This window comes from Heptranchias perlo, chromosome 9, assembly GCF_035084215.1.
Source record: "Heptranchias perlo isolate sHepPer1 chromosome 9, sHepPer1.hap1, whole genome shotgun sequence".
Taxonomy (NCBI): domain Eukaryota; kingdom Metazoa; phylum Chordata; class Chondrichthyes; order Hexanchiformes; family Hexanchidae; genus Heptranchias; species Heptranchias perlo.
Genome location: NC_090333.1, coordinates 84,300,035 through 84,320,943, shown reverse-complemented (window position 1 = coordinate 84,320,943; position 20,909 = coordinate 84,300,035). Strand labels below are relative to the sequence as shown.

General features: G+C 46.1%; 1 long non-coding RNA gene and 4 other non-coding genes across 5 annotated transcripts; 4 read left to right on the top strand and 1 right to left on the bottom strand.

The window, feature by feature from the left end:
* Positions 1 to 1,627: 1,627 nt before the first annotated feature.
* Positions 1,628 to 10,485, bottom strand: LOC137325574 (uncharacterized). The gene is made up of 2 exons (XR_010963903.1): positions 10,361 to 10,485; positions 1,628 to 2,897 (listed from the first exon to the last, which is right to left on the bottom strand). It is a non-coding gene; the product is annotated as an uncharacterized lncRNA (long non-coding RNA).
* A 5,199-nt stretch (positions 10,486 to 15,684) lies between these two features.
* Positions 15,685 to 15,770, top strand: LOC137326064 (small nucleolar RNA snR60/Z15/Z230/Z193/J17). Its single transcript, XR_010964082.1, has one exon. It is a non-coding gene; the product is annotated as a small nucleolar RNA snR60/Z15/Z230/Z193/J17 (small nucleolar RNA).
* Positions 15,771 to 16,126: 356 nt separating this feature from the next.
* Positions 16,127 to 16,203, top strand: LOC137326055 (small nucleolar RNA SNORD79). The gene has a single exon (XR_010964073.1). It is a non-coding gene; the product is annotated as a small nucleolar RNA SNORD79 (small nucleolar RNA).
* Positions 16,204 to 17,628: 1,425 nt separating this feature from the next.
* Positions 17,629 to 17,714, top strand: LOC137326063 (small nucleolar RNA snR60/Z15/Z230/Z193/J17). Its single transcript, XR_010964081.1, has one exon. It is a non-coding gene; the product is annotated as a small nucleolar RNA snR60/Z15/Z230/Z193/J17 (small nucleolar RNA).
* Positions 17,715 to 19,209: 1,495 nt separating this feature from the next.
* LOC137326059 (small nucleolar RNA SNORD47) lies at positions 19,210 to 19,283 on the top strand. The gene has a single exon (XR_010964077.1). It is a non-coding gene; the product is annotated as a small nucleolar RNA SNORD47 (small nucleolar RNA).
* Positions 19,284 to 20,909: the final 1,626 nt, after the last annotated feature.

The following is a 20,909-nucleotide window of genomic DNA, read 5'->3' as shown; positions in this document are numbered from 1 at the left end:
ACTTCTTGAACAGTTACGTCCGGTAATGAGCATGTGTGATCCATCATACACAATGCTAACTTTAAATGTAAGCATTCGGTTATTGTTCAACTTTACTTTTAGGACCAGTCCGGCATTTGGTGACTGGATTATACTATACTGTAATGGATCCTAGCAATTACAAAGGTTGAACGGATTAATCTTTGAAAGGTTGGATAAAATCGGAGATACATATGTGGTTAATTTATGTAATGGTGTTAAAATTCAAAGATTGCCTTCATTTCAGCACTGACATACCATTTTAGCTACAGTCGGGTGCAAGGCTTCAGCTTGCAATTTTTATCACATTGTAATTTGAATTGATGGAACGATAGTGTTTATTTTCCTCTGATTTTTTTGTTCCGTCTTACCGTTTTTCCCTCTTAATGTTTCCAGGCAAGAGTGCCAAGCTTTATGAGTCGACTAACCCAGACTGGGCACCTTCCATAAAGCTCGGGCACGAGACGGTGAAGGAGACTTCAGCTGCTGTTTCTCGCTACGAGAGGCAAGTGAAAAGAAAGATGAAGCAGGTGGATCTCGAAGCTGCACCAGCGCTTTTGACTCTCGGGGAAAACCAGTCAATAGAGGAGGACGGACAACTGGACCAAGCAGGCCCAGGTGATGTGGCATCTCAGACAGAGTTAACTGGAGGCATGATCAGTGGTATGGGATCGAGATCAATCGCCTGCTTCAGGAGAACTCAAGAAAAATTATCCGAGTGCACCACATCGGAGGATTCGTTACAAAGTGATGAAAATATAGTCAAGTTTTATACAGGGCTTCTGAATTTCACGGTGCTTAAAACTGTGTTTAATTTTCTCGAACCCTTCATTAATGAAACTGCTAGAGATTCCCTGACCAAGTTTTCAGCAACTGGTAATGGCAATGGAGAGACTTAGACTGTACTTAAGTATGCAAGACTTGGCTTAACACTTTGGTGTCTCGAATCTTTTCAACAGTTATAAATATCATGTGGGTAAGGTTATATTTTTTGATAAGGTGGCCTACCGGAGAAGAGTTCATTAAAACCATGCCAATGGTCTTCAGAGTGAATTTTGGAACCAAAGTTGCTGTTATAATAGACTGTTTTGAGGTTTTTATTGATGGGCCTTCAAATTTAGTAGCCCACAACACAATTACATTTTGATAGGAATTATTCTACAGGGGGTAATAAGTTTTGTTTCCAAAGCTTGGGATGGTGGAATTAGTAATAAATATCTTACAGAAAACTGGACTTTTAAATAATATTCTACCTGGAGATGTGATTCTGACAGAGGCTTTGATCTAACTGGTACTGTTGGAATGTTATGTGCACAAATCGAGGTGCCTGCATTTACAAGAGGAAAGAATCAGTTATCTTTGAATGAAGTTATTGACACTAGGAAATTAGCTAATGTTAGGAATCGTGTTGAAAGAGTTACAGGCAATGTAAGGCAAAAATATGTGATTATGAAGGGACCTGTTCCCTGGACTTCATGAATAACAAGGATAGTGACGGTGTTTCTTTGATTGACAAAATTGCATTTGTGTGTTGTTACTTGACAAACTTGTCATCATCAGTTGTTCCATTTAATTGATAATATCTAATTGATAGTCATTTAATGAATGATCAAGTTTCAATGTAATTTATTCAGTTTTCTGTGTGAGTTATGTCCTGTGTAAGGGTTTTCAATCTCGTGGAGGGATATTGTGCTATTGTACAAAATTTATATTATAATTATTGTTCTGCACAGCTGACTCACCTGACTCTACTTTGTGGAGTATTGCAATTAAATTCATCATAATTTTGAATTATTTGCTGATTACACACGTGAATAATATTTTCCTGTCAGTTCTAACGTCAGGACCCGGTAAAAAAACTGTAGCTTTCTGTAAAGTGCTATTATTAAAATCATGATTGGGCATAATGCACTCAATATGAACACTTTTGTCTGTCCATACAACAAAGTCACAGTACTCTCTGACAAACTCTCAACTGGGCCTGAACTTGGTGGTGATACTGGTGTTTACGGTCCAATCTCACACATCCATCATCGTTTTTCTGAAGACATGCATGCTCTTCAGCTGACTTGTCCTTCACACATAATGGACATTTTATTTCCAGTACACCAGACCCACAACAACCACATGATACAACGCCATCTGAGGATACACCAAGGTGGGGGATACTCAGGGTTGAGTACTGATCATGAGCCCTCCACGTTGAAATGTTCGTGAGACAGGCACATAAGGTCTGTGAAATCTTCTCGAGCGGCTTTTTTGTGGTCACATCCCCAAGCAGTAGCTTTGGTGGTGAGCCTGACAGTTTCTGCGAGACGGTTTATCGACACTGGTGCGGCATGCTGTCTTTATTCTGGATCCCGTTATGTGACCACTTCGATGCCTGAACCAAAGTGTAGAGCCTGCCTGAGTCCTGGTATTCTGCTTCCTCTTGTGTGACTGAGAGCTGAATGTCCTGACACTCATTGTGACATTCATTACATCCCATTCTGATATACTTCTCGTCTCTGAGTTCCGTCAATGGCTTGGGGAAATGAGGCTGCGCAGGTTTAGGTACAAAGTCTGCATTGCATGGTTCTATTATGCTGAGAATGGCAGTCTTTGTTCCAGTCTGACTAAGATGCTCGAAAAATCTTGCAATATCTACATCACATTGTGAGTTTGCCTTCTTCTCTGTGCAACTGGTGTGGTACTACAGGTGGGCAAGTTGCGTCTGGGCTCTGCATAGCTTTCACTGCAGCAACAAACTTTACCTTTGGGAGAAGTGAAATCAGTGTCAGCAACTGGAGAATATGTATCCCCTTTCACAGGAGTTGGCAATAACCAATAGGCCTTCTGTAATAAGAAATGCTGGAGAAGCTCAGCAAGTGAGGCAGCATCTGTGGAGAAAGAAACAGAGTTAACATTTCAGGTCGAAGACCTTTCTTTCATCAGAATGCCTTTTCCTGTGTTACCGTCTCGCTTTCTCGAATTCAGACGGCTGCTTCTACCCTAAACAAGAAGCCAGACCCACGTGTGCAGGTTCAGCCTGCGGGAGCCTGGCTTAAACTTTCTGAATGAAGAAAAAGGTATCAAGAAAAGTTCCATTCCGTGTGCAACAATTTGATCTGGACTAGAGTTTAGAAACCTGCGGGAATTCCACGGGAATGGGACTGAAAATATCACAGGACCTGGCAGAAATATGAATGATTTCTTGGGGACTAAATGGAACAGGGAACAGGACAGATTTGTCACGTACTGGAGAAAAATATGATCGACATTTATGAATTAACATGGGATCTGGAATGGAGGGATCAGGACTTATCATGATGGGAAGAGATGGGAATGACATGGAGCCATGCAAGTCTCTATCTTCATATATCTACTTAGACATTGCTCTTGACTTCTTGCAACATATGAGTCTTATCTGAGCTCATAAATACATCTGCACTTGTGGTTAGACACATCATATACACTAATAATACAAAAAGAGTGAAAAAAAGTGTAAAATTGCACTCAATTCAGCTAATCAATAGGGCAGGAATGCCTACTCAGGACATGTGAATACTTGAAGGGAGAAAATTTGCAGGGCTACGGGGGAATGGGACTAACTGGATTTCTCTTACAAAGAGCCAGCACGGACTCGATGGGCCGAACGGCCTCCTTCTGTGCTGTGACCATCCTATGATTCTATAAAATGTAACAAAGGCATAGTGATCTTAATGGGGGACTTTAACCTTCACATAGATTGGGAAAAGCAGACTAGCAACTGTCAGAAAGGTAGTGAATTTCTTGAGTGTGTCCGGGATAGTTTTCTACAGCAGTATGTCCTCGAGGCAACAAGGGGGCAAGCCATACTAGATTTAGTAATGAGTAATGAACCAGATTTAGTTAACAGCTTAACTGTGCGTGAACATCTATCCAATAGCGATCATAACATGATCGAGTTCAATGTGGTGTTTGAAAGGGAAAAAAGTGAATCAGCTGCTAAGATTGTAGACTTGGGCAAGGCCGACTTCAACGGGATGAGACAGAGACTGTCCACAGTAAACTGGACAAATCTGTTAATGGGTAAAACGACTGATGATCAGTGGGAAATGTTTAAAGAAACATTTAACGTGATACAGAATCAGTTTATACCCCTGAGGGGCAAGAACTCTACTTGCCAAAAAGAACAGCCATGGACAACTAAAGAGGTAAGGGACAGTATAAGACACAAGGAAAGGGCATACAAAAAGGCAAAAAATGGCACAGATCCTGGCGAGTGGGAAAGATACAAAGATCAACAAAGGGTCACAAAACAGATAGTAAGAGCTACAAAAAGAGAGTATGAAAAGAAACTTCCAAGGGATATCAAAACCAATACGAAGAACTTTGAGAGTTACATTAGGAAAAAGAGGGTGGTCAGGAGCAGTGTTGGCCCCTTAAAAACTGAAAGTGGGGATATTGTCATTGACAATGGGGAAATGGCGGACATGTTGAACAATTACTTTGCGTCAGTATTTACAGTAGAGAAAGAGGATAGCATGCCGGAAATCCCAAGAAAACTAATACTGAATCGGGGACAGGGACTCGATAAAATTAACATAAGTAAAGCAACAGTAATGAAGAAAATAATAGCACTAAAGAGTGACAAATCCCCAGGACCAGATGGTTTCCATCCCAGGGTTTTAAAGGAAGTAGGTGAACACATTGCGGATGCCCTAACTATAATCTTTCAAAGTTCTCTAGATTCAGGAACTGTCCCTCTAGATTGGAAAATTGAACATGTCACTCTGCTTTTTAAGAAAGGAGAGAGAGGGAAACCAGGGAATTATAGACCTGTTAGCCTAACATCTGTTGTGGGGAAAATGCTGGAGTCTATAATTAAGGATAGGGTGACTGAACACCTCGAGAATTTTCAGTTAATCACAGAGAGCCAGCATGGATTTGTGAAAGGTAGGTCGTGCCTGACAAACCTGATTGAATTTTTTGAAGTGGTGACTAAAGTAGTGGACAGGGGAATGTCAATGGATGTTATTTATATGGACTTCCAGAAGGCATTTGATAAGGTCCCACATAAGAGACTGTTAGCTAAGATAGAAGCCCATGGAATTGAGGGAAAAGTTCGGACTTGGTAACGAAGTTTGCTGAGCGAAAGGCGACAGAAAGTAGGGATAATGGGTAGGTACTCACATTGGCAGGATATGACTAGTGGAGTCCCGCAGGGATCTGTCTTGGGGCCTCAATTATTCACGATATTTATTAACGACTTAGATGAAGGCATAGAAAGTTTCATATCTAAGTTTGCCGATGACACAAAGATTGGTGGCATTGTAAGCAGTGTAGATGAAAACATAAAATTACAAAGCGATATTGATAGATTAGGTGAATGGGCAAAACTGTGGCAAATGGAATTCAATGTAGACAAATGTGAGGTCATTTACTCTGGATCAAAAAAGGATAGAACGGGGTCTTTCTAAATGGTAAAAAGTTAAAAACAGTGGATGTCCAAAGGGACTTAGGGGTTCAGGTACATAGATCATTGAAGTGTCATGAACAGGTGCAGAAAATAATCAATAAGGCTAATGGAATGCTGGCCTTTATATCGAGAGGACTGGAGTACAAGGGGGCAGAAGTTATGCTGCAGCTATACAAAACCCTGGTTAGACCACACCTGGAGTACTGTGAGCAGTTCTGGGCACCGCACCTTCGGAAGGACATATTGGCCTTGGAGGGAGTGCAGCGTCGGTTTACTAGAATGATACCCAGACTTCAAGGGTTAAGTTACGAGGCGAGATTACACAAATTGGGGTTGTATTCTCTAGAGTTTAGAAGGTTGAGGGGTGATCTGATCGAAGTTTATAAGATATTAAGGGGAACAGATAGGGTGGATAGAGAGAAACTATTTCCGCTGGTTGGGGATTTTAGGAGTAGGAGACAGAGTCTAAAAATTAGAGCCAGCCCTTTGAGGAGCGAGATTAGAAAACATTTCTACACACAAAGGATGGTAGAAGTTTGGAATTCTCTTCCGCAAACGGCAATTGATACTAGCTCAATTGCTAAATTTAAATCTGAGATAGATAGCTTTTTGGCAACCAAAGGTATTAAGGGATATGGGCCAAAGGCAGGTATATGGAGTTAGATCACAGATCACCATGATCTTATCAAATGGCGGAGCAGGCATGAGGGGCTGAATGGCCTACTCCTGTTCCTATGTTCCTATGACAAAACACAGTACGTCCTGTGGGTGCCCATCGGTCACCAAACGCTTGAAGCGAAGCAGCGGGCACCGCATGAGCCTGCTTCAGGATAGGTCTTTAGAAGAGAGGCTCCGGGAAGAGAATCAGGCAATTGGAAGGGGCCCCACCCGCACCCCGGCCCCGGCATGTCTATCCTAGGCATCCTGGACCTATGAAAAGCAGCTTTCATCACCCCTTAGCACTTTCTTTCTCTTTACATAATTGATAAAAACTTTAGCTGTTAGCTTTGCAAGTTTTCTTTTGCAATATTCCCTTTCTCACACCTCTTATTACTTTCTTATGGGCGAGTTTCTCCTCTGAAGAGAGAGAATACAATGTTAAGGGCATGTGAGTAGCAGAGACACTATCCTCCATAAGAGTGCATACGTTCCATGACAATGAGAGATAGAAGTGCATTGTCCCTTTAAATGAAGTGTCCTTGAATGGCCGATTTTAAAGGCCCAATGGGGGTGGCATTGAGTTACCCCAGTGTCACCTGACAGGAGTCAGCACTACAAGTGCCCCTTTAAGGGCACCACCAAAAATAATAAACAATCAGTTGGTCCAATTAAAGATGCTTAATAAAGCAACAAAACCAAAAGGAACCGTACCAATTTAATTAGAATGTCATTACAGGCGTTTATAAGACACTCTATGCCCTGCGGTGCCCTCCGGTCATGGAGGGTCCCGAGAGTACCGGCAGACACCCTGTGGTCTGTCTCCAGGGCCACCCAGGCACGGACAAGGCCGTGGAAGAGAGGCAGGCAGAGGGAGCGACTGCCCCCAGGGACCGCATCCAACCTGGACCTGTGGATGGCCACCTTGGCCAGGCCCAGGAGCAGGCCCACTAGGACGTCCACCAACCTGCCCGCCCCCCTCGTCACCGGGTGGCCAAAGATCAGGAGCGTGGGACTGAAGTGCAGCCAGAAGTTGAGGAGCAACCCCTTCAGATAGCTAAATAGGGTCCAGCAGCCCATGTGGCAGGCACTGAGAGTTAACACAATTATTTTTGAATAAAGAATCTGCAGCTGAAACCCTCATCCATGCCATTGTTACCTCTGGTCTTGGCTATTCTAATGCTTTCCTGGCCAGCCTCCCATAAACTTGAGCTCATCCAAAACTCTGCTGCCTATATTCTAACTCGCACCAAATCCTGTTCACCCATCACCCCTGTGCTCACTGACCTACATTGGCTCCCAGTCTGGCAATACTTCAATTTTAAAATTCTCATTTTCATGTTCAAATCCCTCCATGGCCCTCGCCCCTCCCTATCTCTGTAACCTCCTCCAGCCCTATAACCCTCCGATATCTCTGCGCTCCTCCAATTCTGGTCTCTTGCGCGTCCCCGATTTTAATCGCACCACCATTGGCGGCCGTGCCTTCGGCTGCCTAGGCCCTAAGCTCTGGAATTCCCTCCCTACCTCTCTCTCCTCCTTTAAGACACTCCTTAAAATGCACCTCTTTGACCAAGCTTTTTGTCACCTTTCCTAATATCTCCTTAGGTGGCTTGGTGTTAAATTTTGTTTGATTACGCTCCTGCGAAGCACCTGGGGACATTTTACTATGTTAAAGGCGCTGTATAAATGCAAGTTGTTGTTGTTAAGTGTTTGCAGATGTTGCCCTTTGAAGAGAGCTCCTCTCACACCTGGACTTATATTAATGGACCAATAGGAATGGCACTGAGATGCCCTAGTGTCATCTAACAGGAGTCAGCACTACAATTTTTTTTCACAAAAGAGGATGAAGGTAATGTCACGGTAGAGATATTCGATAGAATAAAAATAGATGGAAAGGAGGTGCTAAATAGGTTGGCATCACTCAAAGTTAACAAGTCACCTGGTTCAGGTGGGATGCATCCGAGGTTGCTGAGGGAAGGGTGAAGATAGCAGGAGCTCTGACCACAATCTTTCAATCCTCCTCGGGTATGGGAGTGGTGCCAGAGGACTGGAGAATTGTAGTGCTGACTCCTGTCAGATGACACTAGGGCATCTCAGTGCCATTCCTATTGGTCCATTAATATAAGTCCAGGTGTGAGAGGAGCTCTCTTCAAAGGGCAACATCTGCAAACACTTATCAACAACAACAACTTGCATTTATACAGCGCCTTTAACATAGTAAAATGCGCCATCCGGGCGTTGAAATCGGCGCTCGGCCCTGACTCCACTCGGGATGTGGAGGCGGCTCAGGCGTGCGGAGCCATCCCGTCCGACCTGACCCCCGTTCGGACGGAGTTCCTCCTCGGCGCCAAACCCCGGAACCTCCCTCGGGGGGCCGCGCCTCACAACTTGAGTCGTCTCTCGGAAATTCCCTCCGTGCCGTTTCACACCGCGCGGAGGGATTTCCTGTACGGGCTGCTCCTGCACACCATCCACTTCCTCGCCCTCGTCTCTCGGCCGGACACGCCCTGGCGTACCATCCTGCCGTCCGGCGGAGACGGGGGTCCCCATTGGGTGGCTCTCTATACAGGGGTCCTCCCGTGTTACTTTGGGGATCTGGGGTGGAGGGTGGCGCACGGAGCAGTCGCGTGCAACCGGCGGTTACGCCATTTCACGGACACCCAGGCCGCTTGTGATTTCTGCGGCCTGGAGGAGTCCGTGTTCCATCTGTACACTGGGTGTGCGAGACTGCAGCCCCTGTTCCATTATTTGAAGGGGCTGCTCCTCAAGTTCTGGCTGCGCTTCAGTCCCACGCTCCTGATCTTTGGCCGCCCGGTGAGGAGGGGGGCGGGCAGGTCGGTGGACGTTCTCGTGGGCCTGCTCCTGGGCCTGTCCAAGGTGGCCATCCACAGGTCTAGGATGATCGTGGTCCGTGGGGGCGGTCGCTCGGCCTGTCTGCCTCTCTTCCGCGGAATGCTCCGCGCCCGGGTGGCCCTGGAGATGGAGCACGCGGTGTCTGCCGGTACGCTCGAGGCTTTCCGCGGCCGGTGGGCACCGCAGGGGCTGGAGTGCATCCTGGACGAGGAGAATAAAATTTTAATTTGAACACTTGGTTTTGGTTTATTTGGTTTTTACTATTTAAGCACACCCCACACCCCCCCTTCTTATAAAAGGGGGGCCTAATACAAAAAAATAAAAAAAATCTGATCACATCTCTGTTGGGTTGTCTTTAAAAAAAAAACATAGTAAAATGTCCCCAGGTGCTTCGCAGGAGCGTAATCAAACAAAATTTAACACCAAGCCTATTCAAAAAAAGGGGAGAGGGATAAACCTGGTAACTACAGGCCAGTCAGTGGTGGGAAAACTACAAGAGACCATTATCAAGGACAAAATTAATTCTCACTTGGAGAAGTGTTGGTTAATAAGGGACGGCCGGCACGGATTTGTTAAAGGGAAATCGTGTCTGACTAACGTGATTGAGTTCTGTAATGAAGTAACAGAGAGGGTTGATGAAAGTAATGCCATACATGTGTATATATGGACTTTCAAAAGGCATTTGATAAAATATCACATATCAGTCTTATTCAGAAAATAGAAGCACACTAGATTAAAGGGACGGTGATAACCTCGGTGAAGGGATGTTTTTCTGACCGGAGAGAAGTATGCACGACTTTATAAACAGGGCAACTGAATACAAAAAAAAGTTATGCGACACCTTTATAGATCACTGGTTAGGCCTCGGCTGGAGCATTGTGTTCAATTCTGGGCACCACGCTTTAGGAAGGATGTGAAGGCCTTAGAGAGGGTGCAGAGGAGATTTACTAGAATGATTCCAGGGATGAGGGACTTCAGTTATGTGGAGAGACTGGAGAAACTGGGGTTACTCTCCTTAGAACAGAGAAGGTTAAAGAACAGAGAAGGTTAAGGGGAGATTTGATGGAGGTGTTCAAAATCATGAAGAGTTTTTGGTAGAGTAAATAAGGAGAAACTGTTTCCAGGGGTCATAGATTTAAAATAATTGGCGAACAGGAAATTTTAAAAGCCAATTGGACATATACTTGAGGACTAAATTGCAGGGCTAATTGGATAGCTCTTTCAAAGAGCCAGCACAGGCACGATGGGCCAAATGGCCTCCTCCTGTGCTATAAGATTCCACGATTCAAAGGCACCACAATAATAAAGTTAGTCCGATAAAAGTAAACATTGATTAAAGTGAAGCAAAAAACCCGGAACAACTGAACCACAAATATTCTTATCGGTGCCTACACCCTGCGGTAGCCGCTGAGAGATCAAGTGGTCGTAGATCCTTGCCTAACTCCAACCGCAGGCCTCATCTTTGCCGCTCAGTACTACAGGCCCCAGAGGGGGGGAAAAAACGCCACTAGGCCACGTGATCGAAGAGGACACGAGTGATAGGCCACCGCGCTTAGATGACGTCATGACGCCACGTGGTCGAACCGCCCGAATTGTTTCCCACCCACCGATCGGCTGGCCAATAGCGTGGGTGGCAGTGTGACTGACCAATCAAATCTGAAATAAGGTTGTGATTGACAGCGCGATTAGCCAATAGCCTGGGTCGAGTTTAGAATCCCGTGAGTCCGTGCGCCGAGCCCCCTATAAAAGGCGGCCGCCGGAGCAGCGCGGTCTCATTTGGCTGCGCGAAATGGTGGAGGTGAGTGGTGAATGGAGCGGGACCCAAATAGTATCAGGCCCCAGGCCTGCCGCCCGCGCTGGGATGAATCTATGTTGGTAGGGACATCCGAGACGCTGTGATGAGGACCCAACATGCTGAGAGCGCGGAGCCCCGTGTCTGTGCTGGATCCGGGGCCGGTGTTTGCCGGTGTGAGGCGGCGCTGTTGATCGCGGCTCTCCTTGACGCTGCATCGCCTTCTGTTTTGCAGGCTCACCCGCTCGGGCCCGTCACTGCACGGAGCGGCATCGCCCCGAAAGAGAAGAGTGGCTCAGGTAAAAGGGGCAACTACCCGGGGGGGAATGGGTAGGGGATGGTGGGGGAATGGGTAGGGGATGGTGGGGGAATGGGTAGGGGATGGTGGGGGAATGGGTAGGGGATGGTGGGGGAATGGGTAGGGGATGGGTGGGGGGAATGGGTAGGGGATGGGTGGGGGGAATGGGTAGGGGATGGTGGGGGAATGGGTAGGGGATGGGTGGGGGAATGGGTAGGGGATGGGTGGGGGAATGGGTAGAGCCCTGGAGGGGGGGTGGGGGGAATGGGTAGAGCCCTGGAGGGGGGGTGGGGGGAATGGGTAGAGCCCTGGAGGGGGGGTGGGGGGAATGGGTAGAGCCCTGGAGGGGGGGTGGGGGAATGGGTAGGGGATGGGTGGGGGGAATGGGTAGAGCCCTGGAGGGGGGGGGGGGAATGGGTAGAGCCCTGGAGGGGGGGGGGGGAATGGGTAGAGCCCTGGAGGGGGGGTGGGGGAATGGGTAGGGGATGGGTGGGGGGAATGGGTAGAGCCCTGGAGGGGGGGTGGGGGAATGGGTGGGGGGAATGGGTAGAGCCCTGGAGGGGGGGGGGGGGGAATGGGTAGAGCCCTGGAGGGGGGGGGGGGGGGATGGGTAGAGCCCTGGAGGGGGGGGGGGGGAATGGGTAGAGCCCTGGAGGGGGGGGGGGGAATGGGTAGAGCCCTGGAGGGGGGGGGGAATGGGTGGAGCCCTGGAGGGGGTGGTGGATAAGAGTGGAGCCCTGGAGGGGGTGGTGGATAAGAGTGGAGCCCTGGAGGGGGTGGGGTGTAAAGAAACCCGTTGGTACAAGGGGGTTGGGGGGAGGGAAATGGGTAGGGGTAGTGGGGGGGGAAATGGGTAGGGGTAGTGGGGGGGATAAGAGTGGAGCCCTGGAGGGGGTGGGGTGTAAAGAAACCCGTTGGTACAAGGGGGTTGGGGGGAGGGGGAAGAGAAACCTGCTGGCACATGTATGAACTCGAGGCCCTTGGGCCTATTATCCATTAACCCTGTCTGAACAGGTAAATATGCTGGTCAGTAGGTGCAGTGGTTTAGCAGGATGACTTGAGCCTGTTGGGGGAGGGGAGAAAATAAGTGGTTGGGAATCTGAGCTGTTACCAACCTTTTGCTGGCCCCAGGACTACACTAACCCTTGGGGGAGGGGGTTTTGCTCACCTGGTCTGGGGTGCGCTCTGATTTATATATATTTGGTGTAATGTTCCCTTGGGTGGTGTATCTAGTGTTGCTGTGTGAAGCCAATGATTAATGAGTAGTGGTCAGAAGTGTTTCTGAAAACCTTTTTGAACTGAGGCTTGTAACTCTGAGGTGGAGAGTTGCCACACTGAGGAGCATGTGTGTGATTCTGTGCTCTCATTCCAGGTTCTATTCTGCCCGGCTGTGCTCTGTCTCCTGCCTGAACAGGTAACTATGCTGCACCTTTGTCACCCATTTGCCCTTTACAACAGAACCTATGGGGAATTGACTTATTTGAGGGTGCCATGTTTTAAAGTGGAGGTGTCCAAGCTTTTGTTGTGGGCTTTAAGTTGCTTGTAAGGCTTAAATCCATTCTTTCTGTGTATATATCATGATTTAGCAATACTGCTACAGGTGGCCCATTTGAACCTACACGCCCATGAGATTCACTAACAAGCCAGGGAATGAACACAAACATAAATGGGACTGAGCTGCCTTTCTGTTTGAGGTTGCTGGCTGTAACCTTGTGTCCCAGTTGAGTGACACAAATCAGCAGCTACCCATGGGTTGAGTGCAAGGAGGTGGGTCTGAGGATATTTTTTCTCCATGCAGGGCTGTTACTGAGCCCTTTACAAACTCCCACCTCCATCTGACTGTGTGCTGCAATGATGATGCTTATTTGCTACTCTCGACTAACTGGATGACGAAAATATTAACCACTGTAGAAAGTTTCTGAGGCACACGGCTTGAGTTACTAGTAAGGATATCTCCAGTCTGACTGCAACAGGTCATTAACTTGTGTCTCTTGTACAGGTGTGGATGGACTCTGCAAGTATAAATTCCTGCTGTTCAGGTGAGAACGATTGTATCTTTGGGCTACATGTGAGAATTGAGTTCATGGGGGGAGGAGATGATGCAGATCTTAGCTGGGACGACCTGCACCAAGGTGGTTAATATTTGTTGCATTGGGTGTCATTCCGGAGCCTGTTGCTGAAAGCTGTGAATCTTTGTTAAACTGGATTTAGATGCAGCTGGAAGGTGTAGCATTTAATGGAGTAGGTTCATTTGTCCTATTGATGCAAATATGGTGTCTGCCTGAGAGACATTGATAAGGTGCCACTCAAGAAAAGGATTCATGGGATTGGGGGTAAGATATTAGCATCAATAGGGGATTGGTTAATTGACATAACAGTAGGAATAAACAGATCATTTTCAGGTTGGCAGGCTGTAACTAGTTGGGTGCTGCAGGAATCAGTGCTTGGTCCTCAGCTATTTACAATCCCCATTAATGACTTAGATGAAGGGCTGAAGTGTATTGTATCCAAGTTTGCTGATACATAGCTAGGTTGGAGGGTAAATTGTAAGGAGGACTGTCTGCAAAGGGATATAGACAGGTTAAATGAATGGGCAAGAAGGTGGCAGATGGAGTGTAAGAACATACGAGTAGGCCATACGGCCCCTCCAGTCTGCCCAGCCTTTCGGTAAGATCATGGCTGATCTTCGACCTCAACTCCATTTTCCTGTCTGACCCCCATATCCCTTGATTTCCCCTGGAGTCCAAAAATCTCCCTTGAATATACTCTACTCAGCATCCACAGCCCTCTGGGGTAGAGAATTCTGAAGATTCTCAACCCTCCAAGTGAAGAAATTCCTCATTTCAGTCCTGAGACTGTCTCCTAGATGTAGTCTCTCCAGCCAGGGGAAACATCCTCAGTATCTACCCTGTCAAGTGTCTTCAGAATCTTGTTTCAATGAGATCACCTCTCATTCTTCTAAACTCTGGAGTGTATAGGCCCATTCTACACAATGTCCTCAGGACAGCCCTCTCATCCTAGGAATCAATCTAGTGAACCTCCAAGGCAAGTGTATCCTGTGTACAGTTTTGGTTTTTTCACCTAAGGAAGGATATACTTGCCTTAGAGGCAGTGCAGTCTGAGAGGTCAACATTCCAATTTGTCTTTATTGGATCCAAAGTAAATTACCTTGCACTCTTTATATAAAAAAAAATTGAGCTTCATCGTGCCAGTTTAGCCCACTCATTCTTCATGTCCTGTTGTAACCTGCTCCCATCTACACAACTTACTGTGCCTCCTAACTGAGTGTCATCTTCAAAGTTGGATCGACAACTTTGTTCTTCTAAGATAGATATCTATGTGTATGTATGTGAAAATCTGGGGCCTCAGTACAGGTCCCTGGGGAATGCCACTTGTTATGTCCTGCCAATCAGTAAGTTTCCTTTATCCCCACTGTTTCCAACCAATTAACAACCCAGGTCACAAGGTTATCTCCCAATTCCTTGTGAGAATCCCTACGTGGTCAGTTTTCAGTAAAATATTAAAATGCCTACGTGGCAAAGAAGCAGAATGCAAAATGGTTAGAAAGGGTTAATTAGTTAGTAACTGAGATTGGTACAAGTGGCCTGGCCTCCTGCTGGGCCATATGTTTGCGTAGTCAGCAGGTTTGCATGGTCTTATCAATGTAGAGTCTTTGATGTGATTCAAGGACTGGTCTGAATGTCTCCATGTTTATGGCAGATCAATATAGGTAACGAGCTTAGCCAAAGTTGAAAGACATTCCAGGTTGGGAGATAAGGAACAGAAGGGACAGGGAAGAACATTCCAAGTTGGAAGATGAGGAAGTTATCCCCTTTGATGTCTAACAGCAACATGGTCAGCACATGATTATTTATGATTGGCCGGAAATAATGTAACCTCGCATGGCAACCTGTGCCCGGCTTATGATTGGTGTTGACCCTCGTTAAGTATGTTCCAACCCTATTGATTTGTATAAAAACGTGTGGATTTCTGTATGTTTTTGTTCTTGCTCTGCCAGCATAGAGGGACTCTATGAGGAGTCGAAATCAATGCTGCAGACTAAGAACCCTGCTATTAAAGATGTGTTGAATTTTAAAATGTATTCGACTTCAGTTATTACTGAACCAGACTGAGGGGAAAGAATCCGGATCGTCACTTGCACTTTTATTCTTGTTATCTCTTGTGCAGAACCATATCAAATTTGTTGCCATGTCTAATGAAGGTTTTATATTCCAGGTACTTGGATTGTCCGAGGTTGGAGCTAATGGAAGGTGAGTGGATGGGATTGGCTGTGGGAGGTTGAATCAGTGAACCCTGTTACATTGCTCACTCCTGTGGGGTCACAGGGTTCTTGGCAGCTGTTCAGTTCCACATCTCATCTCTGGCATCAGAACAGCAGGTCTGAGAGTGAGACTGATGCAGAGCAGTGAGTGTGGGACACCTGCACATTGTGATGTGTTACAGATGAGTGTTTCAGAGGCTGGATGTTCTGCAGGTAACTTGTAAGTACTCTAACTTCAGCTACACACCACTGCAGGCTGCAATTTGGAAGCTGTTTGAGAATCTGGGCTGTTTCTGTGGGGACCCCAGATGGAGTTGCACTGGTGCAGGGTTTGCTGCCCAACAGAGGATTGGAATGATGAGCACATAGTTCAACAGATAACTGATGAAGAACTGAGCAATTTGTCTTTCGCTCCTATCTGACATTTTCCTCTTTTACACAAATGTCAAGATATGCAGCCGTGTTTCCTGCTCTGAGTTATTTCTCTTGTTTCACAGGTGCCTATTTCTGATTCCAGATGTGAAGTTGGGCTGTGGACCAGTTGTGGATGGACTCTGCAGACATCAATGCCTGTTCAGGTGAGAACGATTGTATCTTGGCTATGGAACAGCACACAGGAATCGAGTTCATAGTGGGGGAGATGATGCAGACCTGAGCTGGGACGTGGTTAATACTGTTTGTTGCACTGGGTGTCACTGGAGCCTGTTGGTGCTGAAAGCTGTGAATCTTTGTTAAATTGGATTTGGATTCAGCTGGAAGTAGCATTTAGTGGAGTGGGTTCATTTGTACTGTTGATGATGTTACAAATACAGTGGGAATCTGTCTGAGAAAGAGTGAAAGAAACTGTAAATACTGAACCAGTACAGCCAGGCAAAAATATTCACCTGCTGATGATATCTTAGTGAGTAACACAGCTTTTTATTACAGGAAATTGAGACACCTGACCGTAAGCAGTGGCCACAGTAAGCAGAGCTATTTATAAGGGCACTTTCTTAGCCTGCCCTGTGGGTGGTGTAGGAAGATAGGACATTCAGCCCCTTGTTCCTGTTCTGCCATTCTATTAGATCATGGCTCCATTTACTGGCAGTTGATACCCATTTATACCATTTAGCTAATATCTGTCTACCCCAGTCTTGAACATTAAGAAAGGAACATAAGAAATGGGAGCAGGAGTAGGCCATATGGTCTCTTGAGCTTGCTCTGCTATTCAATAGCATCATGGCTGATCATCTACCTCAACTCCACTATCCTGCCTGATCCTCCATATCCCTTGATTCCCTTAGTGTTCACAAAATTTCAATTGATGTCTTTTGGGGAGTTCCAGATTTCCACTGCCTTTTGTGTGTGAAAGTGCTCACCCTCTGCTGTTCCTAACCTAGTTTGTCTTGTATGTTGTTGGCTCTCTGCTCCCTGTATACGCGTAGCACTGTCAGTGAATGGTGCTAATCAAAATTTCCAGGTCTGGGGAGCTGTATTCAGAGCATTGAAAATCTGGGTTGTAGGGTTTATATCGGGTGCCGTGTGGCTTATCAGTGACTGGGAGCAGGCCCCTCCCCGAGAACCAGGATGTGCGTCATACATGGTGTGGGCTCTGATCTCATTCCTGAGGCACAACGCCATCATAATTCAGATAATGAAGGATGAAAAAATGCACGTCCTTTGCATCTACCTGAGGTATCTGCTGTGGTGAATGAAAATGGCAGCCGTTTAGCATCATATAGCACAGCAGGAGGCCGTTCAGCCCATTGTGCCTCTGCTGGCTCTTAAAAATTGTCCAATTTGTCCGACTCCTGTGCTGCTTCCCCATTTTCCTGCAAATGTTTCCTTTGTTAAATATCAATCCAATTCATTTGTTGCTGTGTCTAATGAAGGTTTTATATTCCAGGTACTTGGATTGTCCAAGGTTGGAGCTAATGGAAGGTGAGTGGATGGGATTGGCTGTGGGAGGTTGAATCAGTGAACCCTGTTACATTGCTCACTCCTGTGGGGTCACAGGGTTCTTGGCAGCTGTTCAGTTCCACATCTCATCTCTGGCATCAGAACAGCAGGTCTGAGAGTGAGACTGATGCAGAGCAGTGAGTGTGGGACACCTGCACATTGTGATGTGTTACAGATGAGTGTTTGAGGCTGGATGTTCTGCAGGTAACTTGTAAGCACTTCAGCTACACACAACACACTAGCGTTGCACTGTAACTGCAGGCTGTAGTTTGGAAGCTGTTTGAGAACCTGGGCTGTTTCTGTGGGGACCCCAGATGGAGTTGCACTGGTGCAGGGTTTGCTGCCCAACAGAGGATTGGAATGATGAGCACATAGTTCAACAGATAACTGATGAAGAACTGAGCAATTTGTCTTTCGCTCCTATCTGACATTTTCCTCTTTTACATAAATGTCAAGATATGCAGCAGTGTTTCCTGCTCTGAGTTATTTCTCTTGTTTCACAGGTGCCTATTTCTGATTCCAGATGTGAAGTTGGGCTGTGGACTAGTCTTCAGGTGTGTAGAGTTCGGTCAGTGGTGTGGGCTCAGGTTGGACCCTGCCTTTTCCTGTATTAACCTCGACCTTCTAGATGATGTATGAATTAGGTCTCTGAATCATGAGGAGAAATGAATGCCTGATAGAAGCCGGCTCACTTGTTTGGAGTTGCCTCCTGTAAGCCTGTGTAAAACAGATTTCCTTTTCTCTCTCCCCAGGGGCTGTAGCTGTTGTGGCTGTCCCATGGTAAGTGTCCTGCTCCTTCCTCTTTTTATGATGAGTGCCTGTGTGATGAGAACTTGAGACCTGAGTTGTCAGTGAAGACTGTCTGATATTAGCTCTAACTGATTTGGGCACATGAAGATCATTTGATCCAGAGTAGGATTACCAGCAATGACCTGACACTGTCTTTCTGTTTCAGAATCCCCAGATGTTGGAGCAGGTCTGAGCACCAATGGAGGTGGGTTCTTGCAGCATGTGTGTTGGTATTGTGTCCCAGGGAAAGCTTGAGTTGTAGCAGCAGAGTTTAGAAGATGCTACTGTTCACCAGCAGGCTGGCTGGGGAGAGGTGCTTGCTAGTTGGACAGTTAGGATGTTGTGTTGTGCAAAGGCACTGATTAACACTTGGGATGTTAACACTTGCGGTGTGTTCTGATTGAAGGAATACCTTTCTGCCACAGCCTGTTGGCATTAGGTCCACTGTTTGCTGAGTTTTCTTACCTTCTCTCCTGAAGGTGGCGACACACATTTGATACCATAGGGGCTGGGTGCCTTGTTCACTTGACTTTTCCATGTGGCTCAGCTGCATATTTGCTTTTACAGTTGAATTCAATTTGAGAGGAAAAGCTAATACATGGAGTGCACGTTTTCATAGGTAGTGGAAATCTGGAACTGTCTTCCCCCAAATGCTTGGTCAATTGAAAATTTCAAGGTGGTTGTTAGATAAGGGTATTGAGGGATATGGAGTTGAGGTACACATCAGCCATGATCTCATTGAATGGCAGAACAGGCTTGAGGGGCTGAATGGCTGCCTCCCTTGTAGAGATTATGCTCTAGCTCCATTACTTGGCTGATGTTTGGTCTGTTCAATGTAATAAGATTGTTCAACACCTGGCCACAGTATGTACTATAGGCTTCAAAACCCTATGGTAGGTGAATGATCCATAAATAATGATCCACAATGTCTGGATCCTGGTTTGGGGATCACAGCCTTTGCCTCCTCCCTGGAGAGGTGATTCTCTGCCCCCATCTCTTGTAAGAGGCTGATGTTTCCTACTGTACTGTAACTGATTGTGTTTAGTCTGGGTCCCTGGTTTGGGATCACTGGCTCCACCCGAGTAACTGTTTGAGCAGTAGCAGTGATGGTGTCTGCCTGGCTTTACCCCAACTTTATATGAAACCAGTGATGAAAATGATTCTGCCATATGAACCCCAATGATTCTACTCATACCGTTCCGTTTAATCTGAGGTTTCACTGCACCCGATATACACACTGCCTTGTGAATATGGGCTTGTTTGTAATCATGGTCTCTGCATTTACAGGGAGCTGCTCCAACTGGAGGATCCAAGGATGCAGATGGTGAGTTTTCAATTTTATAGCTGGGTTTGATTATAGGGTTTCTGTCCTGGGTGAAATGTCCTTGGAAGGAACTGTTAAGCTAATTACTGTAAAAGGGTGTAGTCAGTGTGCTACTACTGAGCCATGGCTAAGTCAGTATGTCTTGGGTTCAAGCCCCAATCCAGAGACTTGCATATTACATCGAATTTACAGTACAGAAACATGCCAAAAAGCCCTACAGGTCTATGCTGGTATTATCCTCCAAGCCTGTGCTTCCTATCAGCATATCCTATTCCTTTCTCCCTCATACTTACCTAGCTTTCCCCTTAAATGCATTTCTGCTGTTTGCCTCCTCTACTCGTGTGTAGGCTGTAAAGTGCTTAATTGAAAGATGAGATGCTGTTCCTGAAGCTTGTGTTGAGCTTCACTGGAAATTGCGTGCCCTGCTTCGGTGAGACTGATACCGCTGTGCATGGAAATGATGAAATCTATTCTTGAACTCTCTCACTGATAGGTGATGAAAGGAATTGTCTGATTCTGTGCCAACAGCCCAGTGTAAACATGATTATGTTCTTTGACACTTAATTTTAAAATGGAGCAGGAGAGTTGGGCTGTATTGAGATGGTGATTTTCTAAAAGCTGTGACTTTGAAATGTTAATTCTTAGATTGACATTTTAATTTTCATCTGTCTGAACACATTTCATTTTCCTTTCTAGATGAAAGACTTCAGTCATGCCACAAATTGGACCCACTTCAGATTCATTCCACCCAGACCCAAGTGGTGTGGTGACTCCTTATTGTAACACTGAAATGCCAACTAAAATAAACATGAATATTACCAAAGATTTTGTGATGTCTTATGTACTCTTGTCTCCCTCAGACTGGGTTTGCAGACTGAAATTGGCTAGTGTGATTACATTAGGACTAAATGCTAGGGATCTTGACATTGTGATCCAGGTGTCTTATTGATTTGCTAGTATTTTCTGTTTTACATAGAATCCAAAGCACAGAAACAGGCCTTTCAGCCCAACAGGTCTATACTGGTGTTTATGCTCCACACGAGCCATCTAACACTATCTGCATAACCTGCTATTCCTTTCTCCCTCGTGTACTTATCCAGCTTCCCCTTAAATGCATCTATGTATTTGCCTCAACTACTCTGATAATGAGTTTCACATCCTAACGACTCTGGTGGGAAAAGAAGTTTCTCCTGTCCTGCCATGTTATCATTTGGTTCGAGCTATATTTTGATAGGGAGGTTTTGGGAGTGTCTCTGCACAGACCCATTTTTGCCTGGGGAGAAAGTCCTCAATGTTGCATTTTTGGAGCATTTATCAAGAAATGTGATCACTGCAGCACAACCGGCTACAACATGTACCTTCCTGTCTTGACGGCAGGAGCAAATTGCCAACCTCTGGGGTAGTGCTGAGCTGCCACAGTTAACTGCTGCCATTATGTAAGGAATCTTACAACACCAGGTTATAGTCCCAACAGTTGGTGTTGTAAGATTCCATACATTTGTCCACCCCAGTCCATCA